At 40.3% G+C, this 8614-nt stretch overlaps 1 long non-coding RNA gene across 1 annotated transcript; it reads right to left on the minus strand.

Moving 5' to 3' along the window:
• LOC107835816 (uncharacterized) lies at positions 1-3848 on the minus strand. Its single transcript, XR_001661643.1, has 2 exons — positions 1736-3848; positions 1-1671 (listed from the first exon to the last, which is right to left on the minus strand). It is a non-coding gene; the product is annotated as an uncharacterized LOC107835816 (long non-coding RNA).
• Between the last annotated feature and the right edge of the window lie 4766 nt (positions 3849-8614).

Raw genomic sequence — 8614 nt, forward strand, 5'->3', positions numbered from 1 at the left:
TATATTTTTATGATTTTCAAGCATCTTTTTGCTCCCCCCGCCCCTATTCTCAGTGTATAGTGAGTTTTACGTTAATGAGTGGCTGAAGCCTTTGTACAATAGCGCTCATGTTTAAAAAACAAAAAAAAAAAAAATCAAGAAAGAAAAAAAAACAAAAAGCAGACCAATTTCAACGTCTCGGTATCCTCAAAGAGAAACTAAGGCTTTAAAATGACACAGAGCACCTCCCTTGGTCTAGGCCCCTGCTGATGGGCCCTGGGCAGCATTGCACAGCTTCGCTCGGCTCGGCACAGCTTGGGTTAGCACTGACTTAAAAAAGGCACCATCAGCATTTCCTACCACACAGCAGCAGCAGCAGCACTTGAGCAGCCGTTAGCTTTCTCTGGGTCACTTTCCACACAACAATGCTCTTAGCTAACTCTTGTCGTTATAATTACTGTTATTATTATTGTCGTACAATTTTACCCACGCGCCGCAGTGGCGACGCGTCAAAAAGTGAAGTGTTATATCTACATTAATGCAACGCGTTGCAGGCGGAGTTCTTCATTGCTGAAACCGGGCTGATTTATGGCGCTTTTCAAAAGAACTTATACCTCCTGAGCTTTCTCGCATTTGGATAGCGTTGGAGACACAAACATCAATGTTTGATTTTATAGTTCTTGTGTTGGGCATATTTGTGAAGTGGAAGGAAAATGATACGGGATTTTCACATTTTTTTCTGAAACAAATATCTGAAAAGTGTGCCAGTCATATGCATGTATTCAGCCCCCCTGAGTCAATACTTTGTAGAGTTGTTTTGGGCGATGGCTCTACCAGATTTACACATCTGCAGATGTTTCTTTTTTGCAAAATATCTCAAACTCAGTCAGATTGAAGGAAGCATCAATTAGATTTATGTCTGGATTTTAATTTGGATTTGAATTGAAGCACCGGTGTTACTATAGCAGCATGCTTAAGGTCCTTATTCTGCTGGAGGGTGAACCTCAACCTAAGTCTCCACCCTTTATTTCTTCCAGGATTGTCCTCTATTAAACTCGGTCAATCTTATCCACTCTGTCAGTTTTCTTTCTCTGCTCAGTAAGCACAGCCCCACAGCATGACTCTGCAAACACTCTGTTTCATAATAGCCGAGTTGTTGTCAGGATATTGTTCATTGTTGGTTTTCTGCCAGACATAGTGTTTTAGATTGCAAGCTGAATGTTTGATTTTGACCTCATCTGACCACATATTTGGAGTGTTCCTCCGTGGTTTGTGGCAGATTGCAGCTGGGATTTTGTTTTCATGCCGTTCTTTCAACACTGGCTTCCTTCTTGGCAGTCTTCCTTAGAAGCCTTACTTTTGGAGTGCACAACTAGGTCAAGGTCAGTTTTACGTAAGATATTTAAATAAGGATGTTGTACCAAAGTTTTTCAAAAGTCAAACACAAAATTACTGAAACTGTATGCTGGACACAGGGAAACTGCAAAACATGTTTTAAAGCAGTGACTTGAATTAGAACAAAAATATAAGGAAGAATAGTAGTCGTCTTGTCTCCCACCTGAGCTGAGGATCTCTATCTCCTCCAGAGTTCCCATGGGCTTCTTGACTGGTTCTCTGAGTAACACTCTCCTTGTTGTCTGGCCTGTCCGTTTAGGTGGATGGTCATAACTCGGCAAGGCTGCAGCTGCACCACTTTTCTGTGTCACGGCCCTGTACCCCTCCTCTAGGTGGATGGTCATAACTCGGCAGGGCTCACTTTTTTTTTTTTTTTTTTTTCCTCTTTTCAGATGTTTGAAGCTTGGAATCTTGACTTGACTTTATCCCTGACCTGTCTAGTGTGTTCACTATTCTGTTCACCGATGTTCTCTAGCACTGAGTAAAGAGGGGCTGAATACATATGCACGCCACACTTTTGAGACTCAAAGTCAAAGAGTATGAATCCTTTTGTAAGCAGCTGTAGTTGCGGTTATTTTGCGCAAGAAATTCCTGGGGGGCGGAGGGAGAGATGGCTACCTCATAATGTGGTATTGAACCTGCTCCCAGTTTTTGCGTTCATATTTATTCACTATGATAGCTCACAGTGTTAATTTAAAAAAATAATTTAAAAAAATGTTTGAAATCCAGCGTTAAACGGAAACAAAGAGTCGGAATCCTCCTGAAGTCCCTTCTCTGCTCTGCTGCCCCTCCCTCTTCCTCGCCGCCCTCACTGTAAGGTGTTTTCAGCCGAGGCCAGTGTCACTCCGCTCTGTGCATGTGAATCACAAACATTTAGACTTTCTACTGTTATATTTCGTCACGTGGAACATTCAGCAACCGGAACGTTCTCAGGGATTTTCTCTACGCAGGAAAAAGAAAAAAAAAAAAAAAAAAAAAAAAGGTGGAACAAATCGAACGTCTCACTTCGAGGATGAAAAAGGAAAAAAAGAAGAAAAAGAAACACGACATGAGCAAGCATTTATTGTACTCTGTATATATGCCATAGTATATGTCTGAATATGGAGGATCTGAAAGTATATGTTAACTAATTTATACAGAGTATTCTATGTAATGTGAAATACTTGAAGCCGCTGTAGTTTGCTCTCTCCCTCTTTCTCTTTTCTCTCTCTCTCTTTCTCTCTCGCTCTCTGGCTCTCCATCGCTTTCTCTTTTTTGTCTTCTCATTTTTTTCTGTTTTGTTCCTCTTTTGTTCAAATTAACATATCAGAAAGACTAGCATGACCTCCTTGAAGGTATTTCTTTTTGGACTTACAAAGCCACAAGTGTTTATGTTTGAGACCCTGGATTTTTTTTATTTATTTTTTTTAATCAGAAATGCAAGATTTCTCTCAGAGAGGATGACTGTACTTCATTCCTGCTGATTGATGCGTAGAAAGGGGAGGGAGGTAGACTGCTTCAGGTTGCTGGTCAGCACAACCAAGAGGTTGTGAAGATACTGACACATTTTTTTTTTGCTGTTGTACCATGAAATTCTTTTTGGGAAAACGAAAACAGCATAATGTTTTTGTCCGTTCATTTCAGAATGTTTCTCAGCTCCATCTCATTTTGGGGAAAAAATATAACAACTGCCAGAGCAGTTTTGTCAAAAGAAAAAGTATTAGGATCCCTGTCTGTAATCGTACACAGGTTCAGAGCTTCAGTATGACAAATCTAGCTTTTAGAAAATGGAGCCTCCTCAGTTCTCCCTTCATTTGCAGCAGCATTTCCAGAGTCTCCTCTGCAAAGCTCGCTGCTCTCGTCCCATAACTAGTCTTTTTTTATTTATTTTCTTTTTGACCGTACTTCTGATTTTTTTTTTTTTTTTTCTGTTTTTCATTTTTGTCTTGTCTGTGTTGTTGTGTTGATTAAAGATAAAAAGCAGCCTTTTCTCTTGCCTTGTCTTAACGCTTTAAAGTAACCAAACAGAAGATCTATCTAACAACCAAACGCGTTCGAAAGAGGTGAGAGACAACCAACCTTTTTGGTCCCAGCTTTAGTGTCCTTAATTAGTAAGTGAATGGCTGTGTAACTCCATGCTTTAACAAAGCAATTCCTCACGCGTGTTTGATGGGAAAAAACAAAAAAAACAACAAAAAAAAAAACCGTCCTCCAGTGTCTCTTGTTCTCTTTGGAAACAGTTTCCTCTTGAGTCGTCTAGCTGTTTTTTATTTTTTTTATTTTCTACTCTTTTTGGTTTGTGTAGGAATCTTCTGCGCTCTCATTTTATTTATTACAATGACCCATGTATACATGCTTATGAAATTAAGATTTGATACACCGATATCAATTTATTTATGTAACTAAATCACTGTTTTATAATCTTGTTAATGAGTCAATAATTGATTTGTTTTTTTGTTTTAATAAAAGTTAGTTTTTTGAACTGTAAATTGTTTTAAAGCATGTTATGTCATCAACACACTGCAAAAAGAAAAATATCTCAAATTTACGGTAAAATACCGGCAGTAAGCCGCTTTATATATCTGCAGCCGGAAACTGGTTATTTACGATAGCTTAAGATCATTTAGTTATGCCCAGGAGACAATGTCAAAGTGATTCACCAAATTTGAGTTAATTGGAGGCATGCTTTAGCATGCGTTTTAAGGCAACAATTCATTCCCATTGCTTTCTTGTGCGACGCCATTGAAAAATGCAGCAAAAAGATCAAGCAAGAGAATTGAGGACCTTCACAATTCTGGTTCCTCCTTGGGTTAAATTTCCAGACTGCTGAAGTTTCCGAGTTCATCTGTTCAAACAATTTACTGCAAGAGAATGTTCATGAGGGAGATGGATTCTGTGTCCCAGAGATGAACCGATTTGGTGCAAAATGAGTTTAAATCAACTCCAAACCGAAAACCAGAGGCCTTGAGAAAATGCTGGTTAAAGCTGTAGGGGAGTTTTTTTGTTTTTGTTTTAAAGTATTTTGTAAAACTTGGAGATGGATTGACTTTGGTCATCCTGAGATATTTTAGATTTTTTGAATGGTTTTATTTGACATGCAGTTTTTTTCTTCAAGAGAAATAGAGGAAAAGACAGTTTTAGAGAGTATTTTGAGTTCTGTTGGTATATGTTGGGCACATTTTCCTGCACTCACATTTTGTTTCAGGACAAGTATATAGTTTAAAACTATTGCATGTCTAGTATGTGTCTAAACTGGTAACTATGTGAGGCTTGTTTGAAATATTACGGGGTGGAGCAGAATATATCCTCAAATTCTGGAGTAATTCTGAACCTTTTTGTGGATTAGACGAAAGCCACAACAGATTTCAGCTCGTGCATTCAAATGCATCATTTATTTGGCATTCATGGAATTAATGAAGAGATATAAATTTCTAATCAACACCGTAACATTTTGATTCAGAGTGTTTGTCACGGAGAATTATGGTCACGCGGCCTTTGAACCTGCAGGCTCACGCTGAAGCGAGAGCCGGTCAGGCCTCCATCACACCAGCCGTGTCAGAAATAAAGGCAGAGATGGATCACTCTCTCTGGCAGCAGCTCTCACACTGTCATCTCAGGCGAGCTCACGAGGAATATGAAATGTATCAATTGATATTCCCATGGTCTTTGTAGCTTCTGTCAGGCAGCCAGGCTCAGCCAACCACAATAACCTGTTTACACGTTTCCAGCGCTGACAGTGGTGCCACAGGATGACTAAATCAGTGTATGCAGTTTGTCAAGTGTGTGCCCGCTTGTGTAGACATGCTGTTTGTGTGCTGTTTTCTTGTTTGCATGCCTCTGTATGTCTGCGTATGGTTTAATATGATGCGTGTGTGTGTGTGTGTGTGAGTTTGTGTGCTTAGGTCTTTAGGGAACCAATGGGAACAGGTGGTAGCTCCAGACTAAGGGAGCTCCTGACAGCAGCAAGGTCCCCAGACTCCCAGCCCCTCATTAAACATTGACACAAAAACACTGCAACTGTCTGTGTGTGAACAGTAATGAAGCGCAGACGGCTACACCGGCGTACACACTGCAACTTAGCGCAGCACGAGCCCGCGACTGTGGGTTTGCCTGCAAGTGTGTATGCGTGTGTGTTGTCCATCTGTGGGCACTCATTAATGAGGTACATTTGTCTACAGAGGTGTCCACTCGGATATTGAAGAATTTGTCAGGTTTAGTAACAAAAGCAGGAGTCTGCTGTCGGACGCCAGACAGGACTGTCCATTTCTTATGTGACGGATGCCTGCCTGTGAGAAATTCTCTGTGTGCATTGATGTGAGTAAGCATACACTTACTTTGTGTGTGTGTGTGTGTGTGTGTCTTAGCCTACTTCCTGTGTGTCTGACCTGTACTCAGGTCCCTGCTCACTTCCAGTTGGTAATGACGTCCCCTGGGTGCAGCACAGCACAGCAGCCTCCTCCAGTCTGTCTTATTCTATACTTCTAATGACATCATGATCACACACTGGGCCCTTTCATGCCAAAAGCCCTCTTCCTCACCATCACCATCAAACCTTCTTCTATCTGGAGCACTCATCGTCTCTTCTCTTTGACACACACTCTCGCTGCACCATGACTCTACATCATGGTCTTGACATTTTCTCATATAGTAGGTCCTTTATGTAGCTTCCACACATAGAAAGCAGCCATTGTTTAGAGCTTCTGTGCTGCGCTGTGGAAAAGTGTTTGGCCCCTTGCAACTTTCTCTTGCCTGTTTGTTTGAGGTTGTCAAACAAATTGCAAAACGTGGGTTAGGATGGAGTACGGTTTTTAAATTTTTGTTTCTTTTTGATAACCAGCCTATGCAAAAATGTCTCTTTTGTTAAATCATGAACTTAACTGTGATTAGCAAACTTCTGGAAAGCTTCATTCAGTTTCAGTGGCCTCAGCCTGGCCTCATTACAACCAAGAAAACACTTACAGAACCTGACAACCTGAAGTAGACTAAAATCTAAAAAAATGAAAGAACTGTTAAAAAATTCTTTCATTAACATCTATAAGTCTGGAAATGGTAACAATCAACTGCTTTGAGAAATCAGCTAAACAGTTTAATGTATTTGTGTGTAATCTAATCTTCCAAGGTGGCTTAAATAGAATTATATTTATATGTAAGAATGACCTAGTCAAAGTCAAGACCTAAATCCAATTAAGGATTTAGGTCTTTAGGTTGTTAAGTCTTAAGTTGACAAGACTTAACAACTGACGGTCACAGACACTCTTCACCCAATCCAACTGACCCAACCGAACTTTAGCAATGTTTCAAAGCAGAAGTGGTAAAAGCATAACCCAAGAGACTTTCAGGCCTGCTACCACAAAATATTTCCTACTTTTTGCTAATCTGCAAAGTAGAATCTCATTGAAGTCTGTGGTTACAGTGTGTGAAAAATGCGTAAAAGTTCAAGGGGTTTGAATGCTTTTGCAAGGCACTGTACGTCCAGAACTACATGACAGATAAGGTCGCCTTTTCTAAAAGAAAGACAGCGAAGGATTCTTTGAGATGCTTTGAAAAAAGGCTCATAAAATGCATTTGATGCTTTTGACATTGAAGTGTTCGTGGCGTCTTACCCTGCATGAAAAGCATAAAAAGCCTCAATGTTTACTCTGGTGCCAAAGTTAAACTGCACTGTAATAAACCTGCGGAAACAGCTGTATGGAACCGTTACTTGTTAAATATATTTTTTTCCATATAAATAAGTGATAAACAGAAAAATAGTAAAAAAATAAAAATAAATAAAAATAGTCCGAACCATAACTGAGAGTGAGAGTCCCACAGGACACCTCGGTGAAGTTCAGCATTTGCATTACCCAACTAATCATACAGGAGGAGAAAACAGTTTTGGTTTTCAGATGTTTTTTTGTTTTTTTTGCTCTCCTTCTTACTCTTTTCACTGAAGCATGCCTTAATTCCATTTTCCAGGCTGCAGCTGTGAGAAGCGGTTTAGATTTTAGATTCTAAAGTGCTTTCTGCCTCTGACAAACTTCTCATCCTTGCAGGCAAACAGCAGAAATCAGAGGGTTACAAAATCGCTGTTTGTTGTTGCAGGCGAATGGAAGTCATGCATTCTGAAGAGGAAGCCCTCGGACCAGCTGCAGTCCTGAAAATGTTAGGTTCACTTCAGTGAGACTTTAAATGTCTGCAGTGCTTTGACCTTGTAATCTAATTATCACAATTCTTACCAAGCTATTTTTTTTCCTGCTTCTCACACATAAAATCAAAGAAAAATTTAACGCTTCCTTTCATGTACCGCCCACCATCTAATAGGTGGCTCAACGGAGAATTAATAAGGGTTATTGACATCTGTGTTCAATATATGCCTGATGGGTGTATACAGTGTTGACAAAGAAAAGACTTAAAGGCAGGGCCAGCCAAAAACTAATGTGCTCAGGGCCCCCAAACTGCCAGGAGACAAGTAGCATTGTCCTGTTTACAACTGCAGATCTTTCAGATAATTTCAAAAATAAAACTCGTTAATCTTAATATTTCAAATGTCAACAGATTTTGGCTGAGGACCGTGACTGTTCTGCTACTACTCCCCACCTGTCTGCAATCTTCTCGTTGTCTGCTGAGGATTGGAGGAGCTATGAGACAACCTGTCTTCACCAGATAATCAGTAGTCAAGCACAAGTATGCCTACCTCTTGAGTAGTTTTCCATCCTTAAGCTTCTTCTCTCCTTGTTCCAGTTTATCCTCCATGCTATCTGTGCCAAATCTCTCTGTTGCCAGATCATCATCCCCTTCACGGCTGTCCACAGCAGCTTTTTTCATCCTCAGCTACCATTTACCTGCCCACTTTCCGACATACTCCTAAAGGTTTGAATTTGGATGACATAAATAAGTTGTTAGTTGAGTGGTGATGATTGATGTTCTCCTTGAACATGACACACTGTTGTTTCCTCTCAGCAGTGGTTCTTACACGAACGGCACCCTGAATAAGCTCCAACGTCTGCGGTCCCAAACCAGCTAAAATCGTAGAAGCTGTGAGATTCTGAGCTGGGTCAAAATACAGTTTGGTTCTGCAAAAAAAGCATGAAACATATTCTACCTTTTCTCAACACAAAAGGGTGAAAACTCTCCTTTCCAATAAGCATGCAGGCATTAATGGTGAATTGAATTGACTTTTAAGTGTATGAATATGCATTGACTGGTGACCAGTACAGGGTGCAGCATGGTTTTGCACAAGTACTTCTAGAATTTTCTCCGGCGCCACACAGGCCTGAACAGA

The sequence above is a fragment of the Poecilia formosa genome, unplaced genomic scaffold (genome assembly GCF_000485575.1).
Source record: "Poecilia formosa unplaced genomic scaffold, Poecilia_formosa-5.1.2 Scaffold25, whole genome shotgun sequence".
Lineage (NCBI taxonomy): Eukaryota > Metazoa > Chordata > Actinopteri > Cyprinodontiformes > Poeciliidae > Poecilia > Poecilia formosa.